The sequence below is a fragment of the Aulostomus chinensis genome, chromosome 8 (assembly GCF_037954235.1).
Source record: "Aulostomus chinensis isolate RoL2024-O1b breed Wild chromosome 8, RoL_Achi_v1.0, whole genome shotgun sequence".
Classification (NCBI taxonomy): Eukaryota; Metazoa; Chordata; class Actinopteri; order Syngnathiformes; family Aulostomidae; genus Aulostomus; species Aulostomus chinensis.
Window position 1 is genome coordinate 23,274,674 of NC_141327.1, and position 5,668 is coordinate 23,280,341.

General features: G+C 40.8%; 1 long non-coding RNA gene across 1 annotated transcript in view; it reads right to left on the minus strand.

Annotated features, from left to right (window-relative positions):
• The window catches only part of LOC147257685 (uncharacterized), an 82,166-nt gene extending 77,769 nt beyond the window's left edge, over window positions 1-4,397 (minus strand). Inside the window, exon 1 of the long non-coding RNA XR_015117486.1 lies at window positions 3,804-4,397. This is a non-coding gene — a long non-coding RNA (uncharacterized LOC147257685). The remainder of the gene's footprint in view (window positions 1-3,803) is intronic.
• Between the last annotated feature and the right edge of the window lie 1,271 nt (window positions 4,398-5,668).

Genomic DNA, 5,668 nt, shown 5'->3' on the forward strand with positions numbered 1-5,668 from the left:
TGTGACGAATCTGGCCACTGTGGTTTAAAAATGCTGTACAAACTCACTGTTATGCCACATGGTTGCCACAAAATAGTTCCAAAGACCATTCAAACCTGTATGAAAAAAATTAGTTCGTCATGCATATATGTGAGGTATATAGTCTACATGGCACTCCGTAAAATACTCTTGTCAAGGGGTTTGTGGTAATAACTAAATAAATAAAAAGAACATCACCAGCTTTTAGCTTCCTGCCCCTTTATGGTATACTTAATTAATTAAATACTTTTATTTTACAAATGGTGTGTCAATTAAGTTGGCAAAATTGCGTTTGTGCTGCTCATTTGAGTGGAACAATTGAAATAGCCGATGACTGATGACATGATGGGTCACCATGACTGATGCGGTTAATGTGCCTACAGCGGTGACATGATGAAGGATGAGGGTGACCCTGGAGGAAGAGGAAGAAACCCACGTCATGGTTTCCCAGGCTCACGCTATGATGTAGACCTGCAGGTGCCAATATGTGGACTATTACTCTCAAGTGTGTGTGCGTGTGTGTGTGTGTGTGTGTGTGTTGGGGGGGGCAGGTTATACCACATTTCATACAGGTAATAATACTGCTCTCTTTGTAATTTCATTTCCAAAAGGGGGGGAAAAAAAATATCATCGTTTCCCATTACCTAAAATAAATTATTCCACAAAATCCCTTGAACATTATTCCTACAATTATCCTTCTTTTACTTTAATTTCAAAGTTCACTTCCTCTCCAAAGCGCTGGTAAAATAGCGCTCCTTATGATTTAAGCAGAATTGACAATTAGCCTGCTAGCAGGAGCAGAGGTCTCTGCAGTGGGTCCCTGATGGTACTGTACGGCAGATGAAGAGATTGAACCACCACCACCATCAATGGTTGCCTGTCTGAGATTGGCTGCTGTAATTGGTACCCGCTCTGTAACACTCACATTCCATCACACTTTATTAACGCCCGTCATCCAGTCAAAAGCTAATCTTTTATTCTGTTTTGCAATTATTGTAAAGTGGCGGGCTTTAAATGAGGAGGAGGAGATAATGAAATTAACTTCCTAACTTAGAGCAATTCTCTGTGGCACAATGATCAGATATTCTCTTGGTCTGGGAAATGTATGCTAATTTTATGCATCTATCATTAGTTATTACCATTGCAGCAACATAAAACACAGTTTTCTTGAACAATTAGACTTAAAATGGTGCATTTTAATCAGTCAAGGGAGGCTTGCGTGCATATTAAAACTACTGTAATTGAAAAGCCTGAACTTTTGACACTTCTTGCAGCAAGTGTTTGACAGCTGTGACAGTTTGTTTACATCCTGCTGCGTCTGTGTTCAGTTTCAAAGGGTGTTTCGTAATACCTGAGCGCAACCATAGGGAACACTCCAGGGCATTTTTCTCTGCTTGTCTATTGTTAGTAATTCAACATTATTGTTTGGTGTTAGAGGTAAAATATCACACATTTTAAGCGTTTTGTTTGTTTTGTCTTGTTGTTTTTTGGGAGGGGATACAAGAGGAATACTGCCTGGGCTTGTTTTTATGTATGAAACCTTAAGCTTGTTGAATTTCTCCACACTGCTGTAAAACACAAGGCAAAGCTCTGAAAGACAGTCACAGATGGACAGATTCATAAATAGACAGGTTTCATCACACACTTAGACACAAAGGTACTGGTGTGTACCTACAAATGTGTGTCATGGTGGGGGGGGGGGGCTACCTCTGCCAGACTGAAGATGCTCTTCTGGACTCTTAAAGACAAATACTGTGCCTTTGACCGAGTCCTCTTCAAGATTGTACCGGTATTACTGTTCTTGTGGCGTACCCCCAGTGTTAAGAGCGCACACTACAATATTGTTCTGATCCCTTCAGAAACACACAATATTTACAGATATTTCCCATTTGACTCAATTCAGGGGCCCGTGATAGACATTAGAAGATATGTGCCCGTCATCGACTCACAAAAAGCAATATTTTCTCTTAATATTTAGTCTTCATTCATTCCTGAGCTCTGAAACACATGATAATGAAATTGTAAATATAACACGACAAAAACGATTTCTTTTTAAAAAGAATAAAATAAAGCTGACGTCGGTGCTGAATATGGCTTAAGCATTGAAGTCTTGAAAGTTTTGAGCGCTTGAGAACGCAATATTGGCTGGGCCTTTGGAGTAGGAAGATTACATTATACGTGAATGATTTATCAATACAGATGTGAATGTGTCCCAACTCTTTAAATGGAAAGTATTATCATAATCTCTGTATGTATGTAATTCTAAAAGAATTAAAAAATAATCTTAAAGGGCCAGTTCACCCGAAAAGGAAAAATCCGTTTCCATGCAACAAAACACTGCTGGAGGAAAAGGTGCTGCATTAATCCACAACTTGACACAATGTTTTGAGAATGTGTGGGGTTTTTGGGGTTTTTTTTTTTTTTTTTAGTTGGACCAAAACCATGGTGTCAGGAATTTTATTGGGTGCATTTTCACATTTGAATATTGGTCTCCATTCACTTCAGTTGCTGGCGAGATTACTGCATCAACTTCTCGTTGAACCGCAGCAGTGTTTGGTGAACTTAAAAACTTCACCCACCACCCAACCTTCCATCAGCATGAGAGAGAGGAGACAATGACTCAACTTGGATTTCTGGGTGAGCTTTCCCTTTCATTTCATCAATGAATGAATTATATTAAAAGAGGACTGATGGTGTAGTTTCTCCTTTCCCTGTCAGTTAATCATTTGGTTCATGTCTCATCGTACCAGCAGGGATCGGGTTAGCAAACAACATTTCTATGTTGGTTATTAGCAGCTCAGTTGCACAGCAGATTTATTTGGATTCACTTACCTAATGCAACCCCCCACCCTCTCCTCGGTTACATACCCAGGGCTCCAAGGGCCCTCAGACACGCTCTCCATCCTGCTCATCAGTCACCCTGGGCAGTCTCTCCCCAAACGGGACCCCCTGATGCCCAGTAATGGCTGTTTGATGACCCTCATAAAAAGAGTCAATGTATTGATGGAGCCCTTTGAGGACAGAGCTAATTTGTATGAGGATCAATTCAGCCAATTAATAAGAAAAGAATCAGCGGACAGAGAGGAGATGCATATGCGTGTGCGTGTGCGTGTGCGTGTGCGTGTGAGTGACATCAAGATTTCCAAAAACAACATTACACCTGTGACCTCGCAGCTCCGACTGTGCTCACGTACACAATTTGTTTTAATAATAGTCTGTCGTGTTGTTATTAAATAATTGAATTCCTCTCAGATCAGATTACCATGGAGGGGACTCCACATTACATTATGTGTGTCACTGCTGACTGTCATGGGCGCCGCTTTGTGTCATCAATTTTTATGAGTGGGCTCCATGCAAATGGCTGATCTATTCGGGGTATTATGAAGCTGCAAAACCACAGCAAAGTCATTTAGCCTGATTTCAAATAAATGTGGCGCTGACAGATGGTTGTAATATCGATCAAACTGACAGAACAATCATTTAGTACGTTTGTCTACAGACAAATGAAACAAGAGGCCTCACTGGGATAGAGTGATGGGCAAGAACAAGGAAGCTAAATAATCTGTGATTAAGAATAAAGCAATGCAGACAATGCTTCAATGAGCGGAAAATAATGTGTCGACAACTCAACACAATCTACACAACGACAAGGTGAAGTTCCTGAGTCGAGGAGTCGCTGAAGTAAAGGAGAGCAGCTTTAATCAGGTGTATAGCGCTGAATTGATCCTCCAGATATCGCTCTCAGAATAATCAGTGTCTACCCTGCTGCCCTGGCCTCTGCTTACCTAATGAGACCCCATGCCCGGGATTTCTCAGTGTGCTTCTGCTCGCCAGCTCACTTCTACTCCGCCCAGGGAAAAGAAGAAGAGGAGGAGGAAGAAGAGGAGGAGGAGGAGGAGGAGGAGGAGGAGGAGGAGGGGGAGGGGGCAAGGATTCCAAACGCAGCCTCCCACATCTCTTCCTCCCTCCTCATATCATTTGCATGTGCAGAATCAGTCATGATATCCAGGGAGAGCCAGTCAGGAGGGAGAACTGGAGAGAAAAAAAAAGTAGGAAAGAGGTGTGATCTCGGCCGACGCAGGTTTCCAGGATCAGGTCGGGTTTTTCCTCTCTTCATCTTCAACAAAAGTGGAGGAAAAAAAATAAATGAGGTTATAGCCACCAAAGACTTCCCATCTTCTGAAAGCGATGATGGTGGGGGTGGCAGGTGAAGTAATGGGAAAGACAAAAAAGTCAAAAGAGGAAAATCAGAGGTCGGGTGGTGGGAGTGAGGGAAGATGATGGGAGGGTTTTTTTTTTTTGAATGGAATCCAATGGCAGGTCCTGATGGTGAGGAGAGGAGAGAGTGGAGAGCCCCAGTGTCTGCAGCTCCAAAAGAGGATGTGATGAGACTGCATGGCTAATGAAGCAGCACTCCTCTCTGGCTCCACAGAGAGCCCAGCCTTTTCTTATTCCCATTCATCATTAATTCAACAACGTTGATAATTTCATTAGTTTTTTTTTTCCTGCACATTTTCCAAGGGCCTTTATCAATAAATGATGGGCAATGGACCAGGGGCTGCCCCTGCTTAGCTAAACACACACTTCTCTCTCTGTATTTCTCTTCTCCTTCTCTTTCATACCAGCAAATGTGAATTTGTATAGTAAGGATGGAAAAAAAAAAGCCTGAAAAATGAGGGGCAGCTTTGCCCCCATTTCAGATCAAGCTCCGAGAGTGACTTCAGTAAAGAGTCTCAATAAGGTCCAGAGTTACAAGGGCTGGCCCTTTCTGTCACTGAAGTCCTGAGTGACAGGGGATTAACACTTGAACGGAAGAGAAGGTGAATAACAGGTTAATAGCATTAAAGTAATTATGTTGGAGGAAAGCAGACACATTGTTTAGGTTATCTTTTTGTATGCTTCAATGTCTGTAAACAGAATTAGTGTTATTTTGCATGTGGTTGATTCTTCCAATACCCACTATTATATTTATATTAAATCAAGTGCATAAAACCTGTGTAAAGCATGTACATAATCCATGATTTTTTACCTCAGACACCTCAAACTATATCCACATACTGTATTTATATATATTTCTGAGTGGGCGGTTGCTGTACTGTATTCTCACACATGAGCTGATGTCAGTACCTTCACCTACTCATATACTAAATCATGAACCCCTAGATTGACCAAAAAGTTTGTTGTTGACATGTTTATTTGTTTTTGGTTTTGTTTTATTTTGGTGGGTATAGACAGGAGAGGTATTTGGAGGTCATGTGATATAACTTATTTCCCCAATTTAGCTGTAGCTTCAAAATAACTTAATTGAGAGAATAAGTTTAATCTTTTGGCCTAAATACTTTTTTTTTCTTGCTTGCTTTTCTTCTACAGCCACTCCAGGGCTACATACTAAACCGAATTATGTAATTTATTGACTATTTTGATTATGTAGTTTTGCAATTTGTCAGAGTTCAAGTAAAAAAACCAACATCTCAAGTACAACCCCTTACATACCAGCTGTATATCTTTTTTTGTTACAACCCCTGGAACACTTGATCTTGCTCTGCCTGCTTTCATCATTACCTACAGTGTATTTGTTCCTTTTGTTTCAAATTAAGACTGCTGTAAAATTAAAAAAACAACAACATCTAATTCTAACAATCCTAAATTA